The following is a 12,391-nucleotide window of genomic DNA, read 5'->3' as shown; positions in this document are numbered from 1 at the left end:
CTCGTGTCATGGCCCAGAGTGCCTTCATACACGTTCACAATTACCCAAGAGGATGTGTGCCAGGACCGTCATGCTGCTGCCTTTCAAAGGCCAAACTTGACTTGACAGATAGAGGGAGGTCCTGACAACAGACCTGGAGCCCTGCCCCCTCCGGCCACTCCTGTGGTACCCAGGGAAGAGGCCCCTTGTGAATGAAGTGGAAAAACTGGACTGTGACTGTCCTTAATAGCCTCGTCTTCAGCCAATCCCCCTCCTGCCTCAGAGAACCCAACGTGCTCACCGTGACCCTCCCTGAAAAACGTGCTTTACTGGGCCGCCACCTTTTGTCCTCCGACACCTTGGAGCATGGGAGATACAATGGGGGAAAGTCAGGCATAGGCAACAAGGAGCCATTAAAATCTTAATTCGGGATAAATGGCCCCATCCTTCCTCTCTTCCTTCCCCCCATCTGGTCTATTTTCAGGAGCAGAGAATTTGATAATCATCATTCCTTGGTGATACATGACTATCGATGGCCCATATGTAGCCTTCAGTCATTAATTCATCACAACATAACAAACACCTGTGAACGTAACACTCACTCTAAGAACTGGAAAGTTACCAATAACTCAGATCAACCTGTGTGTTGCTGTCTTTTCCAGGGGTTAGCAAACATATTTTGAAGGGCCAAATAGTAAATATTTAGACGTTGAGTACATTACAGTCTTTGTGGCAATTACTCCACTCTGATGGAGGGAGAAGCCAGCGATAGACAATCCATAAAAAAGGGCATGTCTGTGTTCCTATAAAACCATATTTACCAAGTCAGGTGGAGGGCTCAGTCACCCTACAAGCCATGATTTGTGAACCCTGCTCTAGTCCTTTATGTAGCCCCTGCTGTCACTGCTCCACCACCATTACCTGTCACCCACCCCAACTTCCACCACCAGCTAGATGTGTCTCCCTGTTTCCTCATCTATGGAATGAGGGTCTGAGTGGGATGATCTTTAGGACCCTGTTATGTGTGAAAGCTTTTCATTATGGTCAGAATGCCTGAGTGGACTTGAAAGGCCCTGTATTTACAGACTTGAGGGAGTTTGAACGAAGACTTTGAGTGTCTCTTTGGGTTATAGCAGAGCTATTTAGCTGTGTTCTGCAGGGCCCAACTAGGGTCCACATCTTGAACGATGAATACATGGACAGCACAGCTGGTGCAGGAGGCCAGGGCGCCTGCAGGGTAACTTCAGACATCTGGGAACACCTGCAGTTAATGCCAGGCTGGCGGCTAAATGAGGAAGCACACTTCCATGCTGCTTATACCCTAAAACTGTGTGGTCTTAGACAACCCACAGAATCTCTCTGAGCCTCGGCTTCCTCACCTGTAGCATGCAGATAATACCTACCTCAAAGGATCTAAGAAGGCCCTAGTCAGTTTGGCTCAGTGGATAGAGCATCGGCCTACGTACTGAAGGGTCCCAGGTTTGATTCCAGTCAAGGGCACATGCCTGGGTTGCAGGTTCGATCCCCAGTAGGGGGGCATGCAGGAGGCTATATATATTAAGTGCACAGTTTAGATCTGGAAGAGACCTATGCAAGGGATGATCAAAAGTGGCAATTTCTAGTAGCAGTATGTATTCTTGAACTTCAAAGAGTTGAGACTGGCTGCTCCCACCTACAATGTGAATACCCTGATAACACGCAGAGAACCCCCCACGGCTACGGGTTCCTTGGAGCAGTGACTTACTGCTCAAAGAGGTTCTTTGGTTCTCCTTTGCTCCTGCTGACTCTAACTGTTGATTTTAAGTGGTCAGTGCACACTTGGACAGGGAAGGACTTTGCATGCAGAGGCTGAGTTGATTAATTCCATCTGACCTCAGCCCAGAGAATAAAAGGAGGGTGTGTGATTTGCATGTTAATGCCTGCAGCATCTTTTCCCCTCGCTCTTCTCCTCCCTTCCTTTCCCCTCCTTCCCTCCATCAGCCAGATCCCAGAAGTATCAAGTCAACTCTGCATGCAAGAAAGTAGGAGGGGTGCCAAACGTCAGGTCAGGCCACGCCATTCCCCGGAGGGGAGGATGCCACCGTGAGGGCTGAGGTGCTCCTGGTACCAAGACTTAGTCAAGAACTTGCTTCCCACACGGAAACTTGCTTCAGGCACACCCTCAGAGATTGTGGTTACCACGACACTGAGATTGCCACAAGTTCCTAGCTTCTCTATATTTCCGATATGTGTATAATATTTAGACGTATATTTCCTGTACACGTTTGCCCATGTTAAGAAGGTTTCCTACTATATGTCAGTCTATTTAACATTTCACTTCCCTCCAAAAAAAAAAAATCAACAATTACTAACTCTTAAAATTGTTGATATCTTGTAATTCAGCAAATAGTTTTCTTCTCCCAGGTAATGTTATTCAGTTATTTTCAAGGAATATATTGGAGTTAAATATACTCACTTGGGAGGATATTCATAATAAATTGTTAGGTTAAATAAAGCAATTTTAATGGAAATGCCTATTGTATAATCCCATTTATGTTGGGGGGAAAATGTCAGAGTGGAGGGTTAACCCTAAAAAATGTGCATTGGTTTGCCTGAAGATGAAATACCCTGATTACCCAGGGGGCAGGGATAATGTAGAAGAAGAAAGGAAAAGGAAAATGTTCTCTTTCTCCCTCTGCATATTCAACTTGCTACAACAAACATGTATTACATCTGTAATCTTAAAAACATAAACAAGAAAAGCTGACTTTTGTTAATTAGCAAGTAAAGGTGTATTTTGTTTCCTAGAAAATTTGAGATCACTTGTTTTCCAGGGACTGGCTGAGTTATATGTGTAAATAGAGCATACCCAGAGCTTGGTGATGTGTCTTTCCCTGCCCAGTGATCTCGGCCTGCGGGCAAACCATATAGTGCACATGAGCATGTCATCCAGTGCTATCATTGGCTTTGGTGAAATCATGGCAAAGTGCTTCCCCCATCCCTGTCACTGGGCCCCCATCCAAAGCAGGTGCTGTGAGGATCTGATGTGAGGGAGGTTGTCAAGCTGAGGGACAGCTGCAGCCTGGGATAGTAGGAAGGAGGCCCTGGCACTACAATCCACACAGAAATTTCATTTGGTTGTGGAGAAAATATGGCATTTGGAAAATATTTCCCTAGGAATTGTGGATGATCAAATGGCAAATTTATAAAGAGCTATTTACAATGCCTCAGTATTCCTTCCTTCCTTCCTTCCTTCCTTCCTTCCTTCCTTCCTTCCTTCCTTCCTTCCTTCCTTCCTTCCTTCCTCTTTGGTCTTATAAAAAATATAGTAAGAGAACTAAGAATTTATTTTAAAACGTAAACATATCATTGATTTAGTGCTTGCAGTGGGTCAATATTGCTAAGGATTTGTATTAAAGTAATGTAAGTGCTGTAACAAACCCCAAATATCAATGGCTTAACTTAACAACAGCTTATTCATTGCCCTTAACACAGTGCACTTCAGATGGACAGGGGCCAGACTCAATGCCATCATTCATGGACCCAGACTCTGTCCATCTTGTCAGGATGTCTTCCTCTTAGTTCTCAGATTTCTCTCCATCAGCTGGCTAATGGGGCCAATCCAGTAATGGTACTTATTACTTTTGCTTATATTTCATTGGCCAAAATGAAATCATGTGACCATGTCTAACAGCTAGGGAGTCTTGGAAATGTAGTCTAGCTGCGTGCCTTGGAAGAAGAGGAGTCATACTTGTTGCAAAGCATTAGCAGTCTCTGCCTCCACATTTTATTAGTGTTACCTCACTTAAAGGTGACAGCTCAGTAGGCTCTAAGCTTATGATGATTTCTAATATTTCTTCCCATTGTAGTAGGTTCATGAAACAAATGCTGAATGAATGAGTGATAAAACTGAGACACAGAAAATTTAAGTAACTTACCCAAAGTCTCCAGCATATTTATTACCAATACATGGATTGTGAATATCCATGTTAGGTACTCAGGGAACTTAGAGCTTAATATATTTTATGTCTTGAGGTCTTCTTTTTATATACAATACATTCTTTTTGACAGTAAGATGCAGATTTAATTATCTGGAAGCTCTAGCTAACTGAGAAGAACACTACTTCCTTTTGAGAAGTTCAGTGGAGAATCAAGTCTCTAGTGAGAAGGTGGGAAGGGTATGTGCATCTCTCTATTCTTTCTTGCCTTCTTGCTAAGGTAAAATTTCAAGTTCAAGGGCTACCTATGATCATTAAATTTACTTTACATGACTATCTGTAGAGTTTAAACTCTCTACCTGGCCTCAAGGTGTCTAATAATATTAGTAGAGCAGTGGATTTAAAATAAAATTAGTGGAGTATTAGTTATGAAATGTGTGCCTTCAACCTCCTTAAAAGTAAGGAAGACAGTGGCCAAAATGTATGAGACTTTTTCAGTATCAACTTGTCCATGGAGCCCAGGTCTGAGCGAGATGTTTGGGCACTAGTAAAGACATGGCATGCTGGCTCTTGGTCTTCAAAGAACTTACCAGTTTGTAGAGTGCTATTTAGCAATTCTTATTTATTGTATCCGATTCTATGATGATCATCTCATCACCTGGAACCTGTTACCCATGGAAAGACTGCATATGACTTTGTTGGACACTGACACTGTCCAACTCTCCGGAACTAAGTCTCAGAAGTCTTTTGGGTGGTAGCAGAGGCAGACTTAGAGGCAGATTTGTGGGGTTTTTTTGTTTCGTTGTTGTTGTTGTTTTGGTTCAGGTTAGAGGAAGTACATACTTCCTATTCCAAGTTCTCCCCAACCGCAGCCTTCCAGCACTTAGCTTGTGTGCATACAGGATGCATGTGAAGATAAAGATGCATTCAGATAAGTATGATTAAAGGTAATTAGTGAGCTCATGCAGCTGGTGGAATAAACATAGACAGATGCTGGTTGATATTAAGCTAATGAAAGAAACAAAAGGATCAAGAAACATGGCAGCTTAGGAAGCCTGGCCAAGGCCTCACACTGACTCGTTTTACTTAGATCTTTTGATTGACTACTTTTGTCCCTGCCCCCAAATATAAATTGGAATCAAATTCATGTTTGATTGTTTACTCATGTTATACATAAAATGAAAGTTTTGTGCAGTTCTTCTTGGTGAATCTTTATTTGCTTTTGTACTTTTATTATAACATGATAGTTCAGTTTCTGAAATAAATGACAATGTGTTTTTCATATTTTCAAATTATAACTTCGTGGATATATATTGTGGTGCAATAATAAAGCTGGGTTTTGACTTTTTCTTTTTAAAGTTTGCTCTGTGTTAGCTCTTTGATGTGTCTAGTTTAAAAATGTTCTGGACAACACAATTATCTCAAGCAGGACTTACGTTCTGACCCACCAAGTACCAACCCTGAAGTTTCGGAATCCTTTTTGTTATTCCAGCCTTCATCTGACCCACTGTTTCATGTTAGAACAGTGTCCCTGATATGAAAGCATGGAATACGAAGTGAAACCATCCAGGTTCAATGCTGCATCCAATTTTTACTGGCTGTGTGACCTTAAATAAGTTACTTAACCCCTCTGATCTTCAATTAATCATCTGTACAAAGGAACCCTGGCAAACTGTCAGATTTGCAGGGAGGGTTAAATAATATTTTTATGCAAGAACCTTAGCAAAAAAATAAAAAATAAAAATGCCCCTGCACATAGCAATATACATTAGCTGGTCTATTCTCTATTATATTCTCTATTATTGTGTCTGTATGACATATACCAACTAGGCACTTAGGCTGTATCTATTTGCACTGATCTGTTTGGAAGAAAAACAAGCGAGTTAAATGCAAAGAAGCGTTTTGCTTGTGTAACAGAGTTCACCCTGTTTTCGGATTATAAAACATGCATGGGGATATGTATTTTCCTAGCATCAGCTGCCATCTAAGTGAATTTGTGCTCTACATATCTCTGCTTGTCATCAAAACAGTTCCACAAACAAAAGAACATTTGCCTTTGGTGTCATGTGACTGAACCTTCATGGGAGACTTTTGTTAGCAAAATAAAGGCCCTGCGTTGACTTCCATGCAGCCTCTACCCCAGTTTAGAAGGGCAGCTTCCCATTTTGGTGCCATTAGGAACATTCTCATCCTTTCATTTAACCCAAGAATCCCACCGTGGGCTGCCTTCTGTGTGCTTGTCCTGTTCATTTTAAAGGTTTACCTACCGATCTTTCCTTGGCAGTCCCTCCCTGGTAGGAGGCCCTTTCCCCATCCTCGCCTAATTAGAGAAAGCATGTAGTCATCTCCCCAGGGCTGTTTAGCTTTCATCATGAAGCATGACTATCAGGGTTTCGAGGTTGATAGGAGTGGAAACATTTGTGTTCAACAAGCAGGCTCCTTCATGTGTTGTCAACATTTCATTTGTGATTCTAATGAGAGCCGAGGAGAAAATAAACTCAGTGCACGGCTCTCCACGGCCACAGCTGATGTTTATAAGTTCCGATCCATGGCTCCGATGCGCTTCCCACGAAGACATTTGGGAAGGCAGCTGTGCGCTGCTGCTGTGTGATCAGGAGCCAAGATGGTTAGATCTACCGAGACATCCCCAAGAATGGGCGATGCAGGTGCTGACGTGTACTTGTTGGTGTTTTAAATGTCCCCTGAAGGTGGAAACACGCTTATATAAAAATAGGGTATATTAGAGGGACTCCCATTCTTGACCCCTATCTCATCTGGCCTCCTCTGAAGGTCTACCAGGGATTCCACTGTGTGTTTCTTTATTAAGAAGGCGCCTACTGAATGCCCGTTAACTGCTAAGCTCTGTGTTTGGGGGTATTATAGGCATGAAAATAAGACAGCAAAATAATTGGACCTACAATCCAAATGCCCCTACAATCTAGCAAGGAGATAGACATTTATGATTCGGCCACTCACAAATAAGAAAAACTCAAGCCCTAACCGGTTTGGCTCAGCGGATAGAGCAGTGATGGCGAACCTTTTGAGCTCGGCGTGTCAGCATTTCGAAAAACCGTAACTTAACTCTGGTGCCATGTCACATATAGAAATTTTTTTGATATTTGCAACCATAGTAAAACAAAGATTTATATTTTTTATATTTATTTTATATATTTAAATGCCATTTAACAAAGAAAAATCAACCAAAAAAATGAGTTCGCGTGTCACCTCTGACACACGTGTCATAGGTTCGCCATCACTGGGATAGAGCATCAGCCTGGAGACTGAAGGATCCCAGGTTCGATTCCGGTCAAGGGCATGTACCCAGGTTGCGAGCACATCCCCAGTAGGGGGCGTGCAAGAGGCAGCTGAATCAATGTCTCTCTCTCTCTCATATCGATGTTTCTAACTCTCTATCTCTTTCCCTCTCCCTTCCTCTCTGTAAAAAATCAATCATATATATATATATATATATATATATATATATATATATATATATATATTCTTTTTTTAAAAAAAAAAAAGAAAGAAAGAAAATCTCAAGCTGTGGGAGTGCCGGGAAGAGGAGGTACCTGGTGCCATAAGAGAAGACAGCAGGGAATCTGACTTGGGAGCATGGGGCAGCCGTCCCGGTGTATGTTGTAACCTGGTTGCAATGGAAAAATGGGCAAGAATTTACTGCAGGGAGAGGGAGGGACAAGGGCCATCCACGTAAACACATGGCATGTGTAAGGCTGAGAGGGCAGAGTGGATGGCACAGTGCCCTGGGAGCCACGGGAGTCCAGGGTGGCTAACACAGAAGGTGAGGAGAGCTCGGTGAGAAGATGCTGGAGAAGAGGCGAGGAAGCCGGTTGTTGAGCCTCCCACCCCCACCTCCCACTGTAACTGCATTATTAATATTACAGTGTCCTTTGGCAGCCCCACCATCTCTCCATAACTGGACAGATGCATCTTGCTGCCCTCCATAAGGCTGTAGAGAGGATGGCAATTTCGCAAGCATTACCACATCTCAGTACATGGGTATCAAATCCTGAGCTCTTCCTGCAGTTTGCGGTTGTGAGGGAGTCCTCCCCACACGTGGCTGGGGAGCGGCAGGAGGGAGCTGTCCTCCCCACACAGTGCGTGGTCCAGTGCCGCGCAGGAAGAGCCAGCCCTGCCGGGCTCGGGGGCTCCGTTGCTAGGACGGAACGTTCCCTCCTGAGTGTTCAGGTGTATGTTAGTGTGGATACCACAGCCAGCAGGCCAGGGGTAGCAAGTAAGTGCTTGGGTGCTGTAGTTACCTGCTTTGCGGGGGGCCTAGTGGCCCACCCAGTAGCCCCAGGGAGCCCAGCACGGCCTCGGAATCCTTTCCAGCCCGGTGCGCCAGGCAGACAACAGCCGACAACTGCTGGCCTCCTGCTAGCATCATCCTAGTTGCTGCTCCTGAAGCAGATCCTTGTCATTTGCAAATTTGTCTGAGAAGTCTGGAATGCAAAGCCAAGGACCATCTTGGGAGAATTTGAAGGATGCGCTAGGAAGCTACTACCGAGCCCCATCTACCCCCCAACATCTGCATCTTGATGTAAACTTGGTGTTTCTCCTTGTCCTCATGAAGACAGTCATTTCCCTCCTGTTATAAAATAAGTTCACTACTTCTAAAAATGGGCTTCCAAAATGAAAAACAAAATTGTAGGGCATGTTGAAAGGGATGAAGTTGTGGCTTGTGCACTTGCACAGGATGCCCATGGCTCCCACTAGAGATGTGGCTCCAGAAAAGCCGGAGGGTGGCACAGGCATCTCTTGTTTCTGAAATTGGGCATGTGGGTGACTGCCAGCCAGAGCTCCCATGATCGCCAGGGTTTGCTGGTTGGGTGGGTTAGCCCTGAGCCGCATGTAATTTCTCCCTGAAACTCGCCCAGCAGAGCATGGTCATGGGCTTAAGAACCGGAAGTGTCTGAAAGGGTAATAAATGTTGGACGGCAAACTAGGACCAAGAGGAAACTGTGAACTAGCTCCCCATTGATTTCTCCACCCATCTGTCACATTTGGGGTGACCTGGCACTGAATTAGCAGCTTGTTCTAGCTCCCCATTAATTTCTGTATGCATCTGTCACATGGAGGTGACCTGGCACTGTGAATTAGCAGCTTGTTCTGTTTAGTTTCTCTGTCTAGAAATAAGATTGCTCTGACCAACAGAGTCCCTAAATTCTCAAGGTGAATCAAAACATCTCAAACTCATGGAACACACAGAAAATCTCATACACAGGTGCTTTCCCCAGAGGCAATCAGGAAGCCGTCCGCCATTCCAGGAGTGGAACTATGACTTCTTACATCTTACAGAAGAAAACACACACACACACACACACACACACACACACACAAAACAAAACAAAAAAAAAACACAGCCTGATTTGGGGTGAGAGTGAGTCACTAACCAGAGATCAGTTTGTAAGTAATAGGGCGGGAACTTGAACCTGCGTCTGTCTGATCTCAAAGCCTTTTAACTCCCATGTTCTTTCATTTCATCTGATTCTTCCTGGCCCCTTCCCCTTCATGAGGGGCAAACAAAGGAAGGGCCTAAAAGAGACTTAGCCCAGACAAACAGACTTGATAGGAATGACCCCACCACCCCTACCCATGCATCCGCTGGCCTTAGGTCTTTGTGCTCAGTGCTTCTCCTTGCCAAGGGCCACCTAGAGAAGAGGAGGGCCTGGCGCCTGGCGGCTGTGGCTACAGGTGGAAAGGGTTCTGGGCGGAGGTGAGGGAAGCAGGCACTTTGTGCATGGAGCTAGCACTAATCTGGTCCATCCCTGGAACGCGCTATCAGTCAGATCTGGGACAGATTTGTCATGGCTGCTCCCCTGTTCAGAAGCCGCCCCCGCAGGCCCACCCTCTCCTCCTAGCTGGGCAGGAAGGGCGGAACTCCCTTTGATCTCTGGCCGGTAGCAGGAGAAGCATGGCGTTTTGTGGCCCTGCTCCTGCCCTGCGCCCCGGGTGAGTGTTTGGACAGCCACGCGAACAAAGCCCCTTGGCCACGTTTGCTTTAGAACCTCCCGGCTCAAGACAGAGCACGCCCTGGAAGGAATCCATGTGAAATGGCAGCCTCTTTGCACTGAAGAGTTCTCGGTAGCCATGCAGAGGAGAGGAATGCAGGACTCAGGGCTCAGCAGATGATAAGCAGCTCAAAGAGAGGGCAGGAGGTGGACGGGCTGAGCCCACCTGGTGGCCCGGACAGCTGGACTTCTGTGCAGGAAAGAACCACACAGGCCCTAGCCACTTCAGCTCAGTGGATAGAGTGTTGGCCTGCAGACTGAAGGGTCCCAGGTTTGAATCTGGTCAAGGGCACGTACCTAGGTTGCAGGCTCCCGGCCCTGGTGGAGGGCATGTGGAAGGCAACCAATCAATATGTCTCTCTCACTTCAGTGTTTCTCTGTGTCTCTCCCTCTCCCTTTGGAAAAAATATCCTCAAGTGAGGATTAAAACACACACACACACACACACACACACACACACACACACACAGTCACCATGTGGGTTTCCAGTCTCCATCCACAACTCTACACCTGAATAAAAGACATCGGCCCAGAGACAAATCAGCCAGCTTTTGAGATACAGTCACAGTTTAACAAGTAAGACAGGGAGCTGGTGGGAGACTGACTTTTCTACTGATCCCCCTGCAGAAAGGAAAGTTTCTGCGTCAAGTACTTCTGAATAGGGGGTGCTTGTCTTTTAAAAATATGGTCAGCTCCCCTGTTGTGCAGTGTACTTTGATGTATTAAAATACAGTTTGCCCCCTCCAATTACCGCCTCGGTGCCTAATGCTGTAAAATTAAACTATTCCTCGCTGGTGTTTTATGAAGCTCCACCAGGGTTTCAGACGCAGGCATCTTACAGAGCTTCAGGCCGTATGTTTTATATGCTGTCGGGTGAACTCTGACTTGGGTCCCTAAAGCCCCACCCCCCACATTTTTTTTTTAAGTGCAGCATTTTCAAAAACTTTGCTACAGGCTGCTCCCAAATTGTGGAGAAGTAAACCTCTCTGGTTGTGTGGGTGTGAGCCCCAAAAAGCGGTTTTATGCAAAGAAGGATACACAAGAATGTTTCCTGAATATCACTTTTGCATTTATTCTGTGCTTGATAGTATTGTGCTTGATACATTTTCCACCATTTTTGGGGGGGGGGTGGGGACGTAAGGGAGTAGAATATTTATTTTTGAAACCCATATGCAAAAAAGGATATGCCTTTATGCACAATGAGTTCACCCCTGTAGCAGGGAGCCAAAGGTATGTTTGCATTTTAAGAAAGAAATGGATGTAGCCACAAACGCCGATCCTCTTAACAAGACTAACTTTGTCATTTAATAAGGGAGATTATTTCATAGATTTAAAACCAGTTAACACATTTAAAACCTGATAAGACAAGGCAATCCTGGTATGTTTCCTGTTCTCTGGTGATTAAAGCAAAGCGAGGGCTGGGCTAGGGGAGGTTTTCCATGGTACAAGTAATGCTGTGAATGTTTCTCCTGGTAATGCAATTAGGAAATATTGGCCCCAGTTAATGTAACTTAAACAAAACATGTTGTCCTCGTCAAACTTGTTCAAGTTGTTAAACAGGCAAAGCCTTGTCCAAAAAGTTAAAAAACAGGGGCATATAGTGTTTCCATGGAAACTCTGTTAAAATACTGATTTGTGGATATGATCATAATCAGCCCCATAATCTAATATGACTGAATTAAATGAAAAAGAATCTTGGTTATGAAGTAAGCCCCCTGTGTAAGAGTATTCTTACACATGCAGAAAACATATGGGTCCTGACGGGCACTCTTTTCAAACTGCTTACTGGTGTGGGGATGGAGCTTTAAGATTCTGGTTTCTGTGAGCTGTTTTTCCCCCCTTCCATTCATTGTTCATTGTCTTTATAATGCTGGGATTGTGTGGGTGAGCAGTAAATAAAGTCTTGATGGCATTTGGAGTTTTTAGTGTGTATCATTGCTCCCCCTAAACACCCACATTGTTTTCATTGTCTTTTGTAACAAGAGAAGATAACCCATAATATTTAACGGCTTGTGGGACGTTACAAGATTAAGTTTTATGAATATAATAATTTCTCCCTGCTAATGGAATCTTGGTAGAATTCTAACTATGCAGTTTCAAATGGATTCCTTTGACCCCTGGAGGGAAGGATATGGAACAGGAGCTGGGGTAAGTGTCCCTGGAACCCCGAGCAGAGGCTCAAGGCCGTGCCCTGGCCTCTCCGCCACCCAGGTTGGTGGCTCTGTTCGCACCTGTCTGAGCTGCAGTAAAAATGGAAACTGCTCACCATGGGATAAACCTCAGCCTGTGGAATGGCAAAGACCGCTCGCTGTCTTTCGGTGAAGCAACTTGATTTATTTGAAATTCTGTTCCACCTTGAAAAGATCACAGGTGGCATTTGTGGGACCAGTTTCCATATCACAAAAATATTTCCTCAGTCACATAAGAACTTAAAATAGAACGGTTACTGCATGATTGTTAGCAAGA

General features: G+C 44.7%; 1 protein-coding gene across 3 annotated transcripts in view; it reads left to right on the top strand.

The window, feature by feature from the left end:
* CACNA2D3 (calcium voltage-gated channel auxiliary subunit alpha2delta 3) overlaps nt 1–12,391 on the top strand; it is an 806,557-nt gene that overhangs the window by 674,988 nt on the left and 119,178 nt on the right. The window lies entirely within an intron of this gene.

Source organism: Myotis daubentonii, chromosome 14 (genome assembly GCF_963259705.1).
Source record: "Myotis daubentonii chromosome 14, mMyoDau2.1, whole genome shotgun sequence".
Lineage (NCBI taxonomy): Eukaryota > Metazoa > Chordata > Mammalia > Chiroptera > Vespertilionidae > Myotis > Myotis daubentonii.
Note: the sequence above shows the minus strand (reverse complement) of the source record. Positions and strands in the feature narration are given on the sequence as shown.